Source organism: Lytechinus variegatus, chromosome 19, assembly GCF_018143015.1.
Source record: "Lytechinus variegatus isolate NC3 chromosome 19, Lvar_3.0, whole genome shotgun sequence".
NCBI lineage: Eukaryota > Metazoa > Echinodermata > Echinoidea > Temnopleuroida > Toxopneustidae > Lytechinus > Lytechinus variegatus.
Window position 1 is genome coordinate 18,475,404 of NC_054758.1, and position 8,822 is coordinate 18,484,225.

The window sequence follows — 8,822 nt, forward strand, 5'->3', positions numbered from 1 at the left end:
CGAGCTGTACGATTTTTTTCTGAGCCATTTGTTTTTCTGTGCTTGTAGTGGTATATTAATTGCACATTTTTGGAGTATCTTCCTTTACGATTTATGTCTACTCGTCAGGTCCAAGTGGCGCTCCAGGGTGGTATACATGTGCACCATCTACTGCACTGACAACCTTTGGGAAGTGGGCGACATGGAAGAAGTTCACTTGTTGCTCTCTCACTTCATCTTCAGTGCAGGGAATTTGATGATCTGTTTGAGGAACAAAGAAGTATAAAGGAGTTTTCTTCTTGTTTAAAAATATAAATATTTGAAAAATATAGAATTGTGTTAGGATAATTTCCTATGTTCTAGATGTAGTAGCTCTGCTGACACTGGATGGTAGCACGACTGTCCAAAACTGACCCAGTTGCGACTGCTCCCTGGCCAACGAGCTGCACGATTTGTTTTTCTGTGCTTGTAGTCGCATAATAATTGCACGTGTTTAGAATATCTTCCTTTACGATTTATGTCTACTCGTCAGGTCCAAGTGGCACTCCATGCAGGTAATGTGTACCGTCTACTGCACCAACAACCTTTGGGAAGTGTGCGACATGGAAGAAGTTCACTTGTTGCTCTCTCACTTCATCTTCAGTGCAGGGAAATTTGATCTGTTTGAGGAAGAAAGAAGTATAAAGGAGTTTTCTTCTTGTTTAAAAATATAAATATTTGAAAAATATGAATCGTGTTAAGATGATTTCCTATGTTCTAGATGTAGTAGCTCTGCTGACACTGGACGGTAGCACGACTGTCCAAAACTGACCCACCTTGAATGGCAGGTGGAAAAGCATTGTTCCTGTTGTTGTTTGGCTGAAGCATTGCTTCTAGTCTCTCCAAGATTCTAGGATCGCACCCCTGTGACCGCTTGTAATGTCCCTTGGTACATCCATGCACAAATAATGAAACCAGTTGTGACATTTTTTTCAAAATATATTCTGCGTTTTGTTGGTTGTAGAGCTGTTTGCAAATGCAAAATGTTTTGTTTTGACTTTTTTTGCATTTCCTTGTAGTCTGTTATCAGTTAAAGCTATTTAATTCTCCTCCTGTTGATACATGACTATGCAGAGTATAGACTTGGCGTTCATTTTGTTTTTGCAAAAACAAAAGAGAAAAAGCTGACAGTGTTAGTGTTCATACCTGTTTGTTTTTTCCAATCCATGACTACATCGACTCAGTACTTTCTCAGCTTTCATTTTGTTTTTGTAAAAAAAGAGTAAAGTCCACGGCATTTGTGTTCATACCCGTTTTTTTTTTTTATCCATGACTACACCGAGTATAGTCTCTGCTTTCATTTTGTTTACGTGAAAAAACCCAGGCAATCCTATGTGATGGCAGTGGCTAAAATAAAATTTTTGTTTAAATCATACCCTACAAGTCATGTTTTGATTCTGGCTATCGAGCAGAAATGCTTGTTATCTGGTACTGCGCATCACACGTCAGCTGGACATTTATGCTATAAAAGCCCTTGCGATTTACATAGAGCTGTTCTGCCGCACCTAAAGCCACTCTGTTGATGCGGACATGGGTCCCATCTATTGCTCCTACAACTCAAGGGAAGATCTAGGCAGATTATTCGCACTCGCCATGCTACGATTAACCGTGTCGAATTTCGCACAATGTATTATATATGTGTCACTTTCATGAGTTTTCTACTTGGCATTGCCGCTTTTCACATCGTCCTTTGTTTTTTTTTTCATTTCAATGTATAGTGAATTCTCATCCTGATGTAAGAGTCAAGAGTAAAATTAATTCCTCCCTCTTCAGTACAAATAGAGACTGAAACTCATATTAGGTGGAAGGTATGCCTAAAGATACTTACCAATGTTGGCCTTCACATGCTTGCCATATATGAAATGCTTCATTTATTCATATTTTATGTGTTTGATCCAATAAAGGAAGAGATGCAAAATCGCCAAGTTATGTTTTTTCTTTCAAACCTTTTGAAATACTTGCAAGATGTTTGAAAGTTCCAACGCTCGTGCCTTTCTACCTGTAAATATGTCGATATATTCCTTCTCCTTGTGTTCTCTTCTGAGCAAAAATGCTTGTCCACGTACATTTGTAGCCACAAAGTCGGCAGCATGTTTCCCTCCCCATATTGTGACTACTTTGTAACACTTCTCTATAAAACTGCTTTTGTGATTGTTGAACAGGTTCCTCTGGTCCCTACGCAACTTTCTTATCAGAAGCTAATTTATCAAAGCATTGAATATATCCGTGTTTTGGCATACCTTTCGAATTACAGAGCCAGCTACTTTGTAAGATAAAATAGTATCATCTACATCTCTGGTAGCAGATGGTGCCTCAAACGTCTGTCTTATCTGGTAGCCACCGGTCTCGACTTGCTGCCGTGACGCTGCCGGTACAAGCATTAAATCATTCACACCTAACAAGATAGTTTCTTTTGAGAGTTACCTTGTTATTTACTGGGTGATCCTTGTCTGTTTGCTTCCAAACATTCGCCATATTTAATTTACCTTCCAAGTAATGTAGATCAACAAGTGTTTCATTTTGTTATAGGGGTATTTGTATGAATAGTGAAGTTTATTCTTTAGTGCTTTATAGTGATTAGTTTCAGTTGCTACATGTACATTATGATTTATTACATGTTTGTTTGTATTTGAAGTGTTTTATCCCGATCTTGGTTCATCTGGGATGATGAAATAAAGTACCATTTCACATAAGCCAACGCCATTTTTGCAAATATATTTCTTTTGGATTGAGAGTACTTAGCCAAACTCTGTCCGTTTATCGAAATATTGAATTTTGCGAGGTGATATGTTTGAGTGAGTGTGTTCACTCGAGTGTTGTCTTCTGCCCTTAACCTAACAAGAATGGTTGCATGTTGAGCAAGCAGCTCTGTCTCGTAACAAGCAGCATCAACATGTCTATCATGCAGCTTGGAAGTGATAGGTTGAGGGATTATCCCTGTCGCCTTCCCCTGCACGTCTTTGTGAAAACATTCTCAAGGCATTCTTGATTCAGTCATGTTTAAAAAGTGGTACTTGAACCCAGCCTTCTCCTTCAAGTAGTGCCATAGCTTCATGACTGAATTATGGGTTATCACCCAGCCATCCAGAAACCACACCTTCCTTCTGCAACCGATTTTCCAGGTTTTTAAGCAGTCAAGAGTGTCTTGCCATAATTGTAAATGACCTGAGCCCTCTTTTACTGGTCGTAGGCATTCTCGTCCTGCTTTCGATGATCTAGAGTTGAGCGAATCAAATAATTTGTCAATCTTTTCACAAAATTCTGCGGTATGAACTGCCCATGATGCAAGTCTGCTAAAGAAGCAATGTGTATAGATGCTGGCTGCTACATTTCTAGGTAAAACCTGAACAGCTATTAAAGCTTAACCTTGTCTTGGTCAGAATGTCCTTATGTTTCTTACCTTAACCTTATGTTGAAAGTTCGATCCTTATCGAAAAAGCTTTTAATATAAGACCACTTTATAGCTTTCTTGTTCTCTTCAAATGTAATATTTTATTTCTTTAAATTATTCCTTATACTTTTCATGAGATGTTGTCGATTGTATATATTACAATGTAAAAAAAAATGATTACAGAAGGTGGGTGAGGTATTGCAAAGGATTTTTGAAGAGCGACCTATTGTTAGGGTCCTGGTCACAAACCAATCATACTGGATGGAATCCCAAAGAAATTATATTCGTCAAGCAATCTTTGACAGTCCTCTCCAATAAGTCTGCACTGATTCCATTTGATGAGAGAAAATAACCCAAAGGTTGCTTCCAGTTTGAAGCTACACCTTGTATCATTACAACAAGTGCTTGATTGGCTGATTTGGGGGTCCTTCCAAATCTCCCCAAATTCTCAAAACCTATGACGTTGTCTCACTTTTCATCATAATGCAGATACTCCTTTCATGCTCATTTCATCTATTCAGACTAAGCAGAATCGGTCTCTCTGGCATGGATTGAATTTTATTTTTGATGTCCCCAAAATGGCTGAAGAAAGACCTGGCTGTATCTCAAAGTTACTTAATAAACTTTTCAGGCATGCTGTTGATGATAATGTAGATAAGCTTGCATAATAATTTGTAGCATTTTGGGCTTGCATGTAAAAAGTGATAAAGCAAATGATCCCTCAGGGACCACCTCCATCCTTCTTTTTTTTTTTTAAATCTGTATAAAATTTACAATGTGGATCCTGAAATATATTTCGAAGCCAATGTTATATCTTTTACTGTGCTGATTTTTTTTTTCATTTTGTAATTGCTTGGAGCTGTTTTGTAAATGATAAATCTTTCAGTGACGACCTCCATCTTTTTTTCTCTGTCTTACCTACCCTTATCTGCGTACTGAAAATTGACCATGTGGGGTCGAAAATGTGTTTAGAAGCCTCTGTTATTACATCTTTCACTGTGCTGATTTCTTGTTTGGTAATTGCTTGGAGAGGTCTGTTTCGTTAATTTCTTTCAGTGGCCACCTCCATCCTTTTTTTCTCTTTCTTACCTACTGAAGCCGCGCAGGTACTAAGTTTAATGCAAATAAATATTAAACTCACCTGCAGCTTAGATCTGCCGGCTTGTTCTATGAAAAACACAGCTCTCTTTTGTCAGTAGTTGTGTCTCGTTCGAAGTCTCAGGATCATGTGGTTTTTTGTGTCCATTCGACCCCCGACCCCAGGTCGGAGGTCGGGAAACCCCGCCGATTGTCCCCGATGTCTCCCGGAAATGCCCGAACCCGGGCCCCGAAGGCAGTCGCTACTACAGGCCCCCCCCGTTTTAAAAAATTTTGGTCCTATTTCCAAAACAATTAAAAATAGGGACAAAATTCTGCCACCCAATTTAAAAAAAAAGTAGCGACTGACCGGCCCCGCCAGTAATAAGTCCCGGAAATTTACACCGAGAGTTCAAAATAATTTTTTTTTTAAAAAAAACCCACCCCCTAAACATGGGGTAACCAAACATAAAAAACAAATATACCCCGGCCACTAAAACATTAAATTTGGAAGCCGAAAACAATCTCCCAATACAACAAAAGTGGCCTAAACTAAAAACATCATAAACAAAACCCAAAAACTTCCCCAAAATGGGGTCGAGCAAGTAAAACCTTGCTAGGATAACAAACCTTCCAGAAGGCCAGGCCTCCTGAAGGAAAAACCCAGGGAACACTCACACCAGTAGTTATATCACTGGGGGAAGCACCCTGGATACATCCCGGCCTATTGCCAGGCTCCCGGGAAGCACAGCCAAAAGGCGTCCCGGGTTGTGACGAAGTATATACCCCGTCTGCAGGGCCGCCCCAATATACAATGGGAGTCTGGCCCCTGGAGGCCATGAACCGGCAAGTATGGGGAGTCAGTCTCCAATAGGAGACACTCATCCGGTATTCTGAGTACTCCCATCTTTCTTGGATTCACTAAAACCGAATCGTTTCGGTTGCCCTGGGGTAACATTCAGGGTATGCCCTGCAATATTGTGCAATGCAATTGAATCCACTTCTAGGGACTCACGCCCACCATTCCCAGAATGTGGCGGGATTCATAGAGTCCCGTACCTGTAGGATCATCTTCCTTCCTACTGTGTAGGTGAGGAGTTCACACCTACCCAGACAATCCTTCAGAAAAGGGAGAATTTACTGAGACATTCACCGCGAAAATCCAAAAACCAAACCCTCTATGTAGATAAGCGGTGGTCCCAATGACCGGATCACAACGTCTTGTAGCATTGCTCCGGAATTCCCGAACTATTCACGGGTGATCCTTGGAGTCAATCTATCTCCGAAGCGATCCCTGATTCGAGTCAGGTGTTCCCAAGGATTTCATCTTAGGAAGTCTGCTAATCCCAGGATCCCATAGCCTCCTCTGCCGGGTGTCAGGCAGTGCCACTGGCCATTCCCTCCGGGAAGGGATTCCTGCTGTGATGCAGCAGGACGAGTTCATATTGGCGACACCAGTATGGGCTGATCCTGGCTTACAGGATTTTAGCTGTATGAAGGAGTCATCTATACTTAACAGCTTCAAAACTGTTTCACTGCGCATAGCAAACCCCTTCTCCCGGGGAACTATTGCATCCAGATTTCTTGGAGCGGACCCGGGAGTTTCTGGGCTAAGCGCACAGCTCTGCTCTTGCTCTACAGTCTTGGGCAGGCTTAGAGGAAACTCCTCCAAGTCTTCATATCCGGAGTCTCCGGATAGGCCTCCCGATGACATAGGTATAGAGGCCATGGAACTGGTATTAAGGCGGCAGACAAGTATGTCCTCTGGTTCCGCCTTCAGTTCATTCTCCGATGAAATCGCAGAAGTATCACCGGCTTGTATACTCTGATTCAGAATAACCGGTGGGACTGGTTCGAGAACTGTTGAGAGATCTATGAGATCACCAAGATCTGTATCGAGATCTATGAGATCACTTAGATCTGTCTCAAGATCTATGAGATCACTCATATCTGTCTCCAGATCTAGATGGACACCAGCAGGCATCTGTCCTCCATGATTGCCGGGACACAAGCACCATAATGATAACTCAGCATCAGCACTTGTATCAAGAGGATCACGTGCCAGTGCTGTTGAATCTATTCGGCCGAATGGCTCCTGGATCAAGACTCGGCCATCAGTCCCGACCCCGCCTCGTTTCCCTCCTCAAGCTCTATGAGGGAGACTGAGGGCTTGGTGATTCCAGAACTGCGCTTTGGACAATTTCTGAGGTAATGTCCAGTGGATCCACACTTGAAGCATGCCCCGGATTCAGAGGAAGGACGTGCTTTCAAAGCCTCTACAGCTTCGCATAACCTAGCCACATTCTTGGACATGGAGTCAAGGCAGTCTTCAAAATCCGACATTCGCTTCATCACTTCGCCAGGACCAAATAGGCGTGGGTGACTTGACTTAGATCCAGCGGTGCTCCGCTGCTGGGTAGGCGTAGTTTGAATCTGATTCGCAGCCCATTCCCAGTGATCCTCAACTTCGGCTAAGGAAACCTTTGCAGGTTTTGAGCGACAGTGCTGTGCCCACCGGATAGCATCCGCCGCGGATTCCACCGACTTCGGACGGTGATTCAGGGCGTGGAACCCTGCATTGCGATCATATGCTCCTTGGCACATGCGCAGTACAAGCTGTTGCTGGAGGAAAGATTCAGGACTGCCTGGAAATGCTCTAGCTGCAAGTTCCAGAAGGCGGTCCGCCCACTCTTCCAATGACTCATCGGCCCCTTGCTTGGCGCCCATGAATTCAAACTGAGAGGACTCAGGAAGCTCCGAGAAGTTGAATCGGGCAGCCATCTTTCTGATGGCGACAGTGTAATCCAGTCCCGGATTCTGAGCTGCTATACGGTCATAATAGGCAAGGGCCTTGCCCTCCAGACACCAACACAGCTGAGCTAAGCTCTCTTGGCCGTCCCATTCTCAATCAGCAGCGAGAAGTGAAAACTTCCGATAAAACGGATCCCACTGGGACTTCCCATCAAATGAGAGACCTTTGGGGAGTCCTTGGAAAGACATACTGGTGCGGGGGCGGCCCATGGCATTGGCCACCTGGGGCCTAAGCCCGATTACCGGTGCACTGTGGGGCACAGTTCGAATATCCCTATAGGGCAGAGACACCCTAGGGTTTGCCTGGTGTGAAGCATTCCTTGCTGGGCGTGTGTCTATCCCAGCATTTGCTTGAGGCATCTAGGGATCCGGTGCGGGACCGGAACCGTCCCCAGGAAAGGGATTATCCCTTCTTGGGCGCGGGCCAAGTGTGGCGTTGGCGCGCAGATTAGTGGCGTTGGCGCCAGAGGCGTTCGCCCGCCCATTGCTCCCGTGAGAATCCGGAGGCGGATAGAAGTCGAACTGATAAGGATCCGGAATTTGGTTGCAGCGGGGTGTGCTTGCCCCCATCGGATGCATCTCTGGCATAGACTGGAACGCTGCTGAGTTATCCGCGGGACGCGCTGGTGTGGGTTCTGAAATGTGTTTAGGAGCCTCTGTTATTACATCTTTCACTGTGCTGATTTCTTGTTTTGGTAATTGCTTGGAGCTGTTTCGTGAATCTCATTTAGTGACTACCTCTTGCTCCATCCTTTCTCTCTTTCTTACCTACGCTTATCTGCATACTGAAAATTGACAGTGTGGGTTCCGAAATATACTTAGAAGCCTCTGTTATTTCTTTTCTGTGCTGATCTCTCTGTTTTTGGTAATCCTGGAGCTGTTTTGTGAGCTATCTTATTTTTGCATTTAATCTTTTTACCTTTTGATTCATTTCCATTTTAATTCTTCTTTTTCAGCTCCATGAACAATAGATTGAGGAGACAAAAAGTCTTTTTGTTTCCTCAATCTATTGTTCATGGAGCTTCTTAATCTTTACCATGATCCTTATCTTCCATTGCCTTTGTCATTTCGTTACTGCATCTAATCATTTTCCTCTCCTCCCTTGTCACATCCTCTCTCTCTGGTATTTCAATTATAGAAATATGAACAAGAGAGAAATATTGTGACGAGTTTTAATAATCTACCATTTTGCGATTTCCTCTTCCTCCTTGTCACCCGCCATTATCCTCCTTCCCATTCTTATGCATTTCAAATTTCTGACTGTTGCACTTCTCTTCCTCGTTTGCAGTGGATACGGGCTCTTCAGATTTACTGTATTTGTTTTTACCCGTATGATCTTCATAGCTGTGATCTGATTTGATTTGATTTTAATACCAATATTTATATAATATTGACTGGCCTTGAGGGGAACATCAAATATATTGCCAGCAAATCATATTGGCCCGAGTCTTTAGACGAGGGCAATATGGGTCATTTAAGGGCCACATATTTGATGTTCCCCGAAAGAAGAGCCAGTCAATATTTT